We start from the raw sequence: 14100 nt of genomic DNA, 5'->3' as shown, positions 1-14100 counted from the left end.
AGTTTGGGGTTTTGTTTGTTCTAGTTTTTCTTTTTTTTTTTTTTTTTTTTTTTGAGACGGAGTCTCGCTCTGTCGCCCAGGCTGGAGTGCAGTGGCCGGATCTCAGCTCACTGCAAGCTCCGCCTCCCGGGTTTACGCCATTCTCCTGCCTCAGCCTCCGGAGTAGCTGGGACTACAGGCGCCCGCCACCTCGCCCGGCTAGTTTTTTGTATTTTTTTTTTTTAGTAGAGACGGGGTTTCACCGTGTTAGCCAGGATGGTCGGTCTCGATCTCCTGACCTCGTGATCCGCCCGTCTCGGCCTCCCAAAGTGCTGGGATTACAGGCTTGAGCCACCGCGCCCGGCTGTTCTAGTTTTTCTAGTTCCTTGAGGTGCATTGGTAGGTTGTTTATTAGAAGTCTTTATTTTTTTCTGATATAGATGTTTTTGCTATAAACTTCCGTATTAGAACTGCTTTTGCTGTGTCCCATAGGTTTTGATATGATCTGCTTCCATTCTTGTTTGTCTCAGTAAAAATTTTAATCTTTCTTTTAACATTTTTATTGACCCATTGGTTGCATAGACCCATGTTGTTTAATTTCCATGTATTTGTAAAGTTTCTGAGGGGTTTATTTATTTATTTATTTTTATTTTTTGGTTGTTGATTTCTAGATTTATACCATTTTGCTCAGAAAATATATTTGATATAATCCCTATTGTCTTAAATTTATTAAGATTTGTTTTATGGACTACTGTGATTTTCTTCCTTTGTTTACGTAAATTTGAGATTCTATATTATACCACTTTCCTTCTCCTGCAGAAAGTCTTTTAACATGTTGTAGTGGAAGTCTACTGAAAATGGATTACCTCAGTTTTTGTTTGTCTGAGAAAGTTCTTTCTTTTTCACTTTGGGAGGTTAATTTTACTGGATACAGAAGTTTAGGTTGGTGGGTTTTTTTTTTTTAACAATTCAAATATTTAACTTTAATTTCTTCTTGCTTGCATGATTTCTGATGAAATTTTGCTATAGTTCTCATCCTTGTTCCTTTATAGGAAAGGTTTCCTTACCCCTTTTAGCTTCTTACAAGATTTTCTCTTTTGTGAAACTTACCCAGAAACATTAATGTTTATATAAATATTAATAAAACTCCTAAATATCATGACAATTTTTTCTCATGTACCTTACTTCATATTCGGTTTTTAGCCCTATCTTAAAGATATTCAAACAAACACTGAGATAGTAACTAGTCTCATTTCAGATCCAGTGCTCTTTATTACAATGCAATTTTATATTGGCTCACACCGATAGTATCATATCTCTACTAAAAAGCTCTAGTAATAACACATGTTGAGTAATCAGTTTCATCATTTAGTGATGAGTTTCATAAAATCAAATTCTTGCCTTTCACTATATTTACTTCTTATTTCCTGTGTTCCATTTTGAATTCACCTTGGGTCCACCTCCTTGCGGCAAGGAAGAAATCAATGTCAAGCAGTGTGTACTTACCATCAACAATGTCTTACTTAATACATAGGTTGCATGTCTAAAAACAAAAAGAATATTAATTTCCTTCTTTTCCACTTGTAACAAAATTCCGATTATACCTTCTGCTCTCTATTAACAGGTGTAATGTTGCTACAATTACATGAGCGCAGACAACTTCCCATTTAAAGAATACCCAGGTATAATTTATCTAATAACAAGAAAAGGCACAAAAAGAACTTAAACAATAGGAATACTGTTTGCTAAGTATACCTACCATTCATGACCCAATAACCTTACTGTCTGATTAGTGAATGAAAAAATGACATATAACTTCAACAAGTTTCCCAAAGAGATTCATCAATAATGTATAACTTTCATTTGTCTTAAATTTTCCCATGGTTAATGTCAAATTCATAGTTATAACATTTGTTTTTACATACCTTTTGACAGGGAGGCCACATGAGGTCATCCTCCATGTTGGAATGTTTAGTTCTGATCTAGAATAATACATGTGCTCCCCTCCCAGGGGTTTCCAGGCTTCAGAGAAAGTTCCTTCATTTCTCCATGGAAATGATGTATTTCTCCTTACAAAAGACAGAAATATGTTCTTTTCTATTTAATAACTTCACCTGATTATCATGGTAACACTTGTAATGCATCTTGTTTAATAGTTACTCCAGTGAAGTCCATCCACACTGGAGTTAGAAATTCTGACTCTTAATTGATGCTCTCTCACAGACAAATTTAGAAAAGAGCAAGGAAGTTTAGAATGTGCTCCTTCTCCCCACCTCTTATACACCAATATAATATATAATTATTTCATTTAGCTAAATTTGGTAGAGTTTGGATTTTTTTAAAATTAAGCATATATTAGCAATGTAATAAAGCATTTTGCAGCTATTTTGAGAGCTCAAACTGTATGAACAAAAAGAGAAAAATAAGACTAACGAAAAACTTTATTTCACCACCTACCTCTCCCACTGCCTCATTTAATATATTTTAAATCTGAGTGCTTTTGTCTAATTCTAACGCAGAGGTTAAAGAAGGAGTTAGAGCTCAGAATTCTAAAATGTGAAATATTTATTTATATGTTTAATGGTACATCAGGTTTTCAGTATCATGTAATATATTCATCAAAGACATATCATTTATCAAATGATAAACACAACTATGTGTAAATTAGTACATAGAAAGAAACCACGGATTTTAAATTCTTACATAGAGAAGAAAAATTTATAGCAGTAGAATGGACAAGGAAATCATTTACAAAAAAAATAACAGGGTAACTATTTATATTTAATAATCAGTCTTTAAAAGTGACCCACCAATTTCTTCTCTTTAATGCACATCAGGTCAACAGGAGTGTTTATTTCTCCTCCTTTGAATCTGCAATGGCCTTTGAGCAACTGAATGCACAGAAAGGGGGCCTTAAGAGACTTTTACCTTCTGCTTCCTTCCCTTCAAACGTTCACCCTTTGGGTACTCCTTCTCAGAAACCAGCCACATGGAGAGGTCATGTCAAGGAAAACTTAGGAGATCTGCTTGTTAGCATCTCTCAACCAACAGCTTACATCAGTTGCCAGTTATAGGAGGCAGCCATCTTGGATGTTGTAGGCCACCCATGACCTCAGATGACTATAGCCCTTGCTGACATCATAAGAAGCAGAAAAACCGTCCAGCTGAGTCCAAACAACTCAGAGATGGTGAGGAAATGTTAAAACACCATTTTGGGATTAGGTTGCTATGCAGCTAACAGATACTGAACTATCTATATAGGAAATAGTTAAGCCATATGTGAAATGGATAGACCAAAGTCCAGTATAAAAATAAACATGTTAGACTGAGGAGGAAAAAGGAAATTTAAGATAAATAATTGACTAATGTATTTTTGCTAAACAAAATATATTATACTATTGGACAGACATCTTTTACTGTATATATTTGAGTGAAGAGGATAACATTTTAGAAGGTAATTTATTTATTTATATTTTTGAGACAGAGTCTTGCTCTGTTGCCCAGGCTAGAGTGCAGTGGCATGATCTTGGCTCACTTCAACCTCCACCTCCTGGTTTCAAGCAATTCTCCCTCCTCAGCCTACACAGTAGATAGGATTACAGGCACGCGCCACCAGGCCTGGCTAATATTTGTATTTTAGTAGAGAGGGGGTTTTGCCATGTTGGCCAGGCTGGCCTTGAACTCCTGGCCTCAAGTGATCTGCATGCCTTGGCCTCCCAAAGTGCTGAAATTACAGGCATGAGCCACCACACCTAGCCAGAAGGTAATTTTTTATACAACAGTTTTATACTTATATGGAAAAACAGAGTATGGCCTTTATCAGTTTGATACTTATATGGAAAAACAGAGTATGGCCTTTATCAGATATACCTATGTAATTTTACAGAGTGTTCTAATTCTCTTGGCCCGAGATTCAAAAAAAGAAAAATACTGGAAAATTTTCTTTTCTAAAGATCCCAAGAGGTTGACCATAACATATAAGAAAAATACATATTTGAAAAATCAATAAATATATATTCTGAAACCAAAGTTTCACCATACCTCTTAAAATTTCAAAGGAAGTAATTCTCAATGTCTCTAAATCATTTCCAGTAATTGTCCACTGACTATATGCTAAGCATTTGGTCTGAAGATATGAAGGTAAATACTACACAGTCTCTGCTCTGAAGAGGCCATGAGACATTGTGCAAAATTTAAATGTAAGGAGAAGGGAGTCAGTAAGGAAGCAAAATTTTCTAAGTGCCCAATATGTGCAAGGATTATTCGAAATTCCTTTGATTTTATCATCATTTTTAAAAATCACTTATTGAAGAGTAGTTGTATTCCGATTTTTAGGTAAAAAAAATATGAATAGAGATATTCTGTAACTTGTTTAAGCAAACTGGTAAAATAAGATAGCTGATATTTAGAAATATTTTCTTTTTTTAGCTCCCAATCTAGAAATCCAATACACTGCATTGAATGTATTGACGTAAAAGTTAATGAGGACAAGGGCAAAGCTCTCCTGGAAGGAGGAACCTCTGCATACATAAGATCCAATGACAGGCTCCCATCGTGACTGCACTCCCATTCTCTATTGCTCTCCACTGGTGTGCTTATTTTACAATAGGACTGAATGGCTAAGAGCTTTTAGAGTCAGACCAATTTGGGTTATAACTCTGGTAAATGTGGTAAATAAGTGACTTTAGACAAGTCATTTATCAGAGACTTTTCTGTCCAAAAAATAGGAATAATGACATGTACCTCACAGAGCTATTATAGGGATCACACAATGAGATATTGTGTTATATACTTAGTACAGTGTTTTGTATAAATACCCTTTTAGCAAATTATGGGAGTTAGTCTAATGAATTTTTCATTATTACTACTCTGAGTTGTCATTAATTGGTCTGGGTCAGTTGGTCTGAATGGGATTTTTTCCCCAGGCATACAATTTTTGCAGATCTCTCCATATTTATTAAAATAAGACTCTAGGAATAAATTTTGTGACTTACCATAGATTTTGACCCTTTCATTTTAGACCACATCTCCAGGAATGAGGTATTACATGTCCTTTAGAGACCCTAATCCCACACTTTATGACATGTTTCTGTGCGTTTGGAGAGAGAGAATCATTCAGGGATAAATGCAATGCCTTATCTCATGGAGCAATTTCTCCTCAGCCTTCTCCTTTGGTAGTCAGCTTCTATGTGTTGCTTCAGTGAAGCAAGCGGCATGGACCCTATCTACAGATATGAAAACCAATTCCTAAATGTGTATTCTTCATAACATTCAAAAATAGAGAATATTTGATCAGTAATGGATAGGCACACCTATTGGCTTATACTTTCAGTCAGTCCCTGAACCTGAACAGAAATAGTTAATTTTCAGAGACTGTAAGTAAAAAAAAATTATATATATATATATATCAGTGCTTACTTGTACTCCAATGCTGGCCTCCTCTCAGCCAAAGCTGGGTCTTCAAAATTTAGAATATTTGAGGTCTGAGGGTCTGTCTGCAATTCTCCTCAGGCAACATGACAAGGAGGGAGGTCAGAGCTCAGAATCCTGACTCCAGATAACAAGGGCGGCACAGGAAAAATAGGAGAAAAGACACGAATTCATTATAGAATAACAGCCTGAGCAGGTACTTACCGAGTGAATTGGGAAGGAAATTTCTTAGAAGACCTTAAGAACGTGGAGGAAAAGGAGCAGTTAATCTGAAATACAAAATTGAAAGGCATGACAGATGCATGATTCTAGTCTTCCAGATAAGATTCCTTCTGGAATTCAAAAGCACCTAAAGGAAGTAAGACAATTGGCTGCTGGGTTCAATATGTAAACATAGTGCTGGTTGACACAGTGAAGATGTTTATTACAAAAGTTAATGCAATGTCAGGGCGGAAGATCAATGTTTAACCCGATTTTGTTGCAATCTGTTGGTCTGCCTTGGAATACAGAATGGAAAATTAGCAAAGCACAGAAAGGAATATATAAAAGACTTTTTCACAAACAAACTCAAATCACTGACACTGATATTTGTAATAATAAAAACAAATCAAGATTTACTTGTATTTGTAATTAATACATGCCCCTTACATTGCATATTCACAGTTTTTATTATTTTGAGTAATACATTATAATTTTTATTTGCCTCAATATCCAGATAGTCACAGATTATTAGAGATTCTCTATGTCCAGTCCCCTGATTTTATAGAATAAATCTTAAAGAACAGAATTGAAGTCACTTAGGTCAGGAAGAAGTATGGGCAGGAAAGAACAATGACTTTCATTTCACAGGTAAGAAAAGACAAGCATGAGACCCCTAGGAAGAATTTTGCCTATGCCGTGAATCTGGTATTGTATTACTAACAAATGAGCCTGAGCTTGATATATTAGGCCTACTCACTATAAAAATATCTTTAGCATTCTGTGATGTAAAATATTCTGCAAGCATCTAATATTCATTATACTGTAGAAAAAATAAAGATCATTCTTTATGCTATAGAAATAAAAATAAATACTTGGTTGCTGGACAGAGAAGTGAGTTGAAACAGCTTTTGATGCCTTCACGTGACCTCTAGCTTCCTTATAATTTGGGTAATATCTACTGAGATTATTGCAATCTTCTTCCACAAGTATTATTAAAGACATTTTTTCAGTTTGTATTTAAGAAATTACTACTTGAACAAAAAGTAAATTATTACATGGAAAACAAACTAAAAAATGACTTTTTACCATTGTATTATACTTCAGAAAAAGAAGCTCTCTGAAAAAAAAACAATGCTGTGTACTTTCTGGGAGTGAGGAAGCCTGTTGAAAGACCCTGGGGAGATTGAAGCATGCGTTTCTGTCCAGCAGCAAAGGGATGACCTCACAAGGGCTCTAGTTGCTGCAGTGGGGCTGTGGAGCTCGCTCCTGTCAAAGGCATGATTAGTACAACCCCCCCCCGCCCAGTGCAGCTGTCCATTAAGGATGACCAATTTAAAAAGAAGGAGTCAGGCAGTTAATTACTTTGTCAGTAATAAATAAAACAATGGGCCGTGGTGGCAGCCCAATTCAGTGATGCATGCAGGCAGCCATCTGTACATTTTCCCAATCTACTTGGCACTTGTTGCTGCAGAATTGGTTTGGACAAGTGGCTTACAGTCACATAACAGACAGGAGCTGTCTCCTCTTCTCTGGGAGGCTGTCTACATTAAGTGTCATTGTTTCAGAGGAATCGACTTTGGGTATAAATTGGGGACTCAGCAATAGCCCTGGCCCTGATGATAAATAAGGAGATTATTTATGCAATCTTGTTTTTATTCATTCACTAACATTTCTTGAGAGACTTCTGTTTGCCAGGCATATACCAGACAAGTATGGGAAGAGAACTGAGTCTATCTGTATAGCAGAAATTAATATACAACAACAACAACACCGCTAGTAATTTTCTGTGTATTTTATGGCCAGTGCACTGGATAGTTCTAACTGAGACCAATCCACTGTTATAATCCACATAGACAATTAAAGTTGCTAAGTTGACTGGCTCTTCCCTGTTTTTCTTTCTTTTTTGTCTGTTTATTGAACTCTTTCTGCAACTTTTTCTTCTTTGAACTCTTTGAATAATTTTTGAAGGTAGTTATTTGAAAATAAAAGGCAGCACAGATAAGCTGTATCTAATACTTGTCCAGTTAAATTAGGAACAGTGGAAACTATTACTTTATGTTATTAACACCTGACTTATTATTCCTTTAAGTAAAGATGGTGAATTGCTGGTTGATAACCATATTTTAATTTCAGTTAGATTTTGTCAAACTCCAGAGGGATATCATTCCAGTCCTGTTCCTCAGTATTAGAGAATACTTTAGAATCATGTAGACCTTTCTTCTCCTCATGCCCAGAAGGGGATATTTAGAATTTAAGATTAAAACAGAAGTGCTATGAATAGACATTACTCTAAAGTTTCTTGTATTCTTTCTTTCCTTTGTATTGTCTACTTTTTAATCAATTTCTCCATTTTTATCTCCCTCTTTTCACCCATTGTTAACCAGATCTAGACTTGTTATCTCTAATTCCTATCCAGAAATATAAAGCACAAATAAATATTTTAAATAAATGATTACTTAAATTTCTTGTTCTTAATTTTAAAAAGTAGATGAGATAAATATTCTATATTTGTTTCTTGCTGAAGGGTTTTTAGTGAATAAGAAGAGCCTTTTTCTAAAATGAGCAAGAAGGAGAATAAGGAAGAAAAGAATAGAAATCTACCTTACTCTATTCATTCCATTTTGTCTCAAATAGGTTTTATGATGAGTTGGTGTTTTTAAATAGCCTGTTACTCTGATGAGTGGAAGAGAACACACTGACATGTGATTTCAAACAAAATGTAGATTTAGATGGAAAATGAGTTTTGATGATGTTATAGTAATTGTCTTGCTCTTTTAACATTCTCTTCTGAAAAGCAAAAAAACAAAAGTAACCTTTTCATTTCTTTCCTCCCTTCTCTCTCTCCCCCCCCCCCCCATTCTCTTTCTTCTTTCTTCTTTTTTATTCTTTTATCTTATATCTTTAAGTGCTTAATATGTGCCAAGACTGTGCTAGGTCCTGGTGAAAAGGATGAACACAGTCTAAGCTCTCTCATTCTCTCTCTCCCCTTGTTCTCTTCCTTTCCTTCTTCCTTTTTTATTCTTTTATCTTATACCTTTAAGTGATTAATATGTGCCAGGACTGTGACCGGTTCTAGTGAAAGTGATGAACACAGTCTATGCCTTCAAATAACTTATAGTACAGTTTTAAAAATGGACAAGTAAAAAAGCAGTTTTAAGTGGCCTCAATCATGAATTTCTGAAAGCTCTTTATAAGAGGGATGTTCAGCTTAGCCTTGAGGAGTCTGGGAAAGCTTCTCCAGGATCAGTGTCCTTTAAGTAGAAATTTGAAGATGGTTCAGCATTAGTTAGGTGAATAGGAATAGAAATTGTTTGGGGGGCATTGGAAACATCAAGTAGATGACCAGAAAGCAGAGAGAAAACACAGAGTTCTTAACATCACTTTTTCCTGTTCCCCACCTATTTATGGAAAACCCTGCAAGAGGTGTGTGTGCATGCGTGCATGTCTGTGCGTGTGTTTCTGTCTATCTAAAAGAATTATATTTGGCAAGAGAAGGATAAGATGGTCTGAGAAGTTTGTTTAGAAATTTCTGGAGAGGAGAAAGGAACATTTAAAATATTAAAAATATCATAAAAGGTGCTATTTACTGGGTATTTTATGATGTGACAATCACTGCCAAATGATTATTATAATTAATTTTAGTTGATGAATGTATTATTAGTAATAATATTATTCTTATAAATAAATAAGTTAATGCTTTGAGGGTTTAAGCAGTTTGCCCAAGACCCGATAGATAATAAGAGTTTGAGGCAGTTTCTGAAATCAGTAGTTTGATTTGATAATACACCCTCTTAATATCTTATACTACCATGAAAATGTCAAAAACTGAAGAACTAAAAGAACAAAAACAAAGACATAAACAAAATATACTTGGGAGGCATGCTAACAGCAGCAACGTTAATACTTCTTCAGTACTTACTTTGTATAAGGCATCATGTAGGGCATTTTGGCAAATATAAGAAATATAATTATCTCTTATCTAATTATCTAATGATTCTATTTCTCATATAATAGTTTATCTCTCTCATATTTAAAATTTGGATAAGGAAACAAGAAATGGATACAAATTCATAATACTGAGTAGCAATAATCAAATATCATTTGTATTGCATTTTGTAATTTCTGAAATCATCTTCACTTACATCTATCATTTGTCTCACAAAAATATGTGAGATAGTCATATCAGTTAGCTTAACTTGGAAAAGGGCTATATAAGAACCTCAAATATTAGTGGCTTATAACTACTACTTCCCTTTTTTCTTCTGGTCTTCGATCTGTAGGTTCACATTGGTTTCCTAATCTTGTCTGTTTGATTTGGATGGGTCGTACTTGACTCCAAGCTTCTAGTTGGAGTGGTTTCACTTCATACGTCTTTATTCCAAGGCACAGGATAAAGAAGCAATGACTTCCTCAGGTATGTCAACCTCAGAGTGACTTACAGAAGCACAAATAGACAAACTAAATCATGGATGCCCATTTAAAGCTTTGATTATGTCATGTTTCTTAACCTCTTATTAACTAAACCAAGTCACATAGCTGAGGCCAACATCCATCAGAAATGAAATTATATTTCATCCACAGTGACAGATACTACAAAGTTACAAGGGAAAGGATGTAGATGTATTATCCTACTATAGGAATAAAAATAAATTAGAGAAATAATTCCATTTACAAATAAAACTTCCCAAGAATTTAAGAGGTCTTTGCATGATCACATAGTTATTAAGTAGAAGAGACAGGATTCAGCTCTTTGTCTTAGGATGTTGACTTTTATATGATTTACTATGACACAACAGTGCTCTAAAAGAAAAAGTGATCACTAAAACTAAAAGCCATGAGTCTGAAAATTTTAGAAGAGGTGAGATTTGATATACATGTTGAAAGTATGTGGGTATTAAGTAGGTTAATTGTACATGCCAGTTTACCTTGGGCAGTCTCTGAGTAATCATCCTTCCCCTCTTCTTTCTCCCCCACAAAAAGAATGCTAGTTTGATAGATAAATAGTACGGATACTTTAGACTTTAATAAGTGGATAGGAATAAGGAGTGTGTTCCAATAAAGCCAAATCTTACACATAATTTCTGAAAAGGGACACAGATACACATGGTATATTCAAATGCAATGAAGAGATTAATTTGTTTGGGTGTAGAGGCTACATGTTAGGGAGCATTTTACTGGAGACATAGATTGAAGCCAATTAGTGGATTTTATTGGTTGCTAGACAGAGAAAATGGGGCTTATTTTTATAGTCAGTAGGAAGCCATTGAAAATGTTAGCGCAGGATAGTGATAGTATTACAGGAAGTGATTTAGAAAGATAAATGTAGGACAAATTGAATTATTAAAAAAGTGTGGGTTAAAGGAGCAAGTCATTAAACAAATTCCGTAGGCTTGGTATGATATGAGGGCATGCTAAGTTAGACCCAAATTGAAGACAATGAACTATAAGGGACAGGTATGAAAGCTGTCACAAAAGAAGAGTATTAAACACTCAAATGGAAATGTAGAGAAAGCAATTGGGTATATGGGAGTGGAACTCAGGGAGAGGTCTGTGTTAGAACTATAAATTTGAGAGTCTGGTCTTGACATTTACTCTGACTTTAGACAACTTACTTAACCACTTGAATTTCAGTGCTTTTTTCTAGTTAAAAAACTGAAGAACAAAATAGCACATACTTCCATGCAACACTGAGAAACTACCCTTCCAAAAAAAGTTAGCTATGATTATTAATTTGTACATTAAGTAAATATACAAATTTGCTTAATCGTATGTTATTGGCACTGGAGTATTTTCTCTGATAAATGCAATGTTAATTAGACATAGATTTACCCTTTGGAGTTTATGGTCTAGTAGGAGAGATGCTTTTAGTCAAAATATACAATACACAGAGGCATAGAAAAACACTATCGAATTTTGGAGTGGGAATTATTTCCAGTTGTGGGAGGCATTTATAAAAAAGGAAGAAAATGAGCTGGAGCTTGACAAATTACTATAATTTGAATATATAAAGATGATAAATATAAATATATTTACCAGAAGGATCAACATAATAATAACAGAAACAACATAATAATAATAACAATAAGATCTAACTTCCAACATTATATCCTAGCAAATAACAATCCAGTGGTTACGTTTAGCTTAATTTATGGTTCTATAAAAAGAATTAGTGTGAAATAAGCTTGGGAATGAGGTCATGGAGATTGGATGCTTTAAATGTTAGGCCGAGGAATATAAAAGAGCCACATTGACAGATATGAGGAAAGAGGAAGAAATGAATGACAATATCAGAGTAGTTCTTTGTTTAGAAATATTTTTACCATATTTTAAATGAATTTGTGCAAAAAAAGGACTTCAGTTAAGATGCTCTCATAATAACTCAAGAGAAAAATAATGAGGACCTGAACTGGGATATAGGCAATGAGATTGGAGATAAGAAGGTGAATGAAGGAAACATTAAAAATGTAGATTCAAAAGTACTAAGAAAGTGGTTGGATCAGAATGTGGGGTACATGGAGCAAGAGAAATAAAACAATCATTGAGAGTGCTGAAGTTTCAAACCCAGGAAAAATGTTCACACCTTGGACAGAAACAGTGGTAACTGGGTCTGCATGAGAAAAACAGTAGTTTCCATTTTGGCTTATTGGATTTTAGGTGTGAGTAGAATAGCCAAATAGTTGTATTTAGCAGACAATTAGAAATATGGGGCAAAAATGTAAAAGAAAAATCGAATCTGAAGATATTAACCTATCAATTGCATAGAATTAAATTAATTAGACTGTTAAGGAAGAAAGTATAAAAATAAGAAAAATAAATTTAAGAGCAGAGATGGAGAATAATAATCTTGAGGGGGGAAAATGAGATCTAAGAGACAGAAAAGTAATAGGGAAGTAGAAGGAAAACCAAAAGAGGTAGTGCTATGTACATGGAAGAGGAATATTAGCACTTTCTAAGAAAATCATTCATGAGGCTGCTGTGGGGACAGGAGAATTCACCCATTTTGGTATTTGTAGAATAAACTGAACTTTACCTGAGAGTGGAATGATTAGAGAGTGATGTACAGCATCAGAATGAAGTTGGCACTGTAGAGGGAAACACGTGGGTCTTGTTACCAGAAGGATCAGATAAAGCTGGAGGAAACAGGGAGTTGAGGAGAGTTAAACTAATTAGAGCAGAACACTGAGGCCTGAACTTAAGGACAAAAGGAAGAATATCCAAAAGGAAGTGCATCTTCCAAAAGGAAGTACATCTATTCTGTGGTTGTTTCAGGGATAAATAGGTTTATCCAGTAGCTTGGATATAGTGAAGTAGTCGTATTTAGCAGACAATTAGAAATATGGGCAAAAAACTGTCTACTGAGGTTTACTAGTTTTGTTTTGTTTTTGAGAAAAAGACTTGGTGTATGTAACCCAGGCTGGAGTGCAGTGGTGCAATCAAAGCTCATTGCAACCTTGAACTCTTGGGCTCAATCATCCTTCCTCAGTTACCAAGAGCTGTACCAAGTACAGGCGGGCACCATCATGTCCACCTAATTTTAATGTTTTCTGTTGAGACTAGGTCTCACTATGTTGGCCAGGCTGTTCTCAAACTCCTGGGCTCAAGTGATCCTGCTGCCTCGGCCTCCCAAAGTGCTAGGATTATAGGTGTGAGCCACTGTGCCAGCTACAGTTCACCAGTCTCACCCATGGCAGGTATTTAGTCTCAGAGATATCCCTGGATCTGTGGATCAAAATATGTTATTTAAATGCTCCTGCTCTTCTCCACTTTATTTTTACACCAATAAATGCTTTCATTCAACCTTTATTTTCTCTTAAGAGGCCATTTTTATGTCAATATTCTAAATAACAATTCTTCATAATTGTACGTTTTCATTAAATTCACTCAAAGCTCGGGTCCTTTCCCTTAGACTAAACTAGCCCCGGTTTTTTTTGTTGTTGTTGTTGTCATTTTTGTTTGTTTGTTTTGTCAAGCCTGCATGTATTGATGTCTCAGCTTTCATTTAGAGATGAAAGCTCAGTATCTGCACCAGTCCCACAGTGCAGGTGTGAGAAAGACATGACATCTGCCTCAGGACAATGTGAAGTGAACAACACATGCTCTGTCTTGGGCACACTTGTGCTCAGTTAATGCTAATTGGTTGCTCATTCCGTGTCCCTTGCTCTAATATGTACTACTGGGAATTCTATGGCTTAGGAAAAATCTATTCTGTCCCTCCAAGGGATCTTTGAAGGGATCTGAAATCATCTGTAAGAATAGATACAATTGTATCAAGCTATAAAAGAGGATTCTGGTTCTTCTGCCAAAATATTTAATCTTATAGAAGATATTAGATGTTCTTAAGAGGAGGAAAGCACAGAGTAATGCCTTTACATCTTCCAGATTTTCCCAGAAGGTAATATTGCTGAATTGTGTCAGTTTATTTTGTTCAGTTTTCTTCATTGTATGCTGTCTTTAGAAGGTATTTTACTCCCAACTGCTCTGTTGGTGATA

The 14100-nt window shown here is 35.2% G+C and overlaps 1 long non-coding RNA gene across 6 annotated transcripts in view; it reads right to left on the bottom strand.

Annotated features, from left to right (window-relative positions):
- LOC103236063 (uncharacterized) overlaps positions 1 to 14100 on the bottom strand; it is a 237813-nt gene that overhangs the window by 86270 nt on the left and 137443 nt on the right. For 5 of the 6 annotated variants that reach the window (XR_012093400.1, XR_012093403.1, XR_012093399.1 and 2 more), the window contains 2 exons: positions 5398 to 5526; positions 1905 to 2048 (listed from right to left, as the gene is read on the bottom strand). This is a non-coding gene — a long non-coding RNA (uncharacterized lncRNA). Of the gene's footprint in view, positions 1 to 350; positions 1523 to 1904; positions 2049 to 5397; positions 5527 to 14100 lie in introns of those variants that run through there. The other variant, XR_012093402.1, reaches the window with a different exon arrangement.

Source organism: Chlorocebus sabaeus, chromosome 7 (assembly GCF_047675955.1).
Source record: "Chlorocebus sabaeus isolate Y175 chromosome 7, mChlSab1.0.hap1, whole genome shotgun sequence".
Classification (NCBI taxonomy): domain Eukaryota; kingdom Metazoa; phylum Chordata; class Mammalia; order Primates; family Cercopithecidae; genus Chlorocebus; species Chlorocebus sabaeus.
This window is presented reverse-complemented; position numbering and strand designations above follow the sequence as displayed.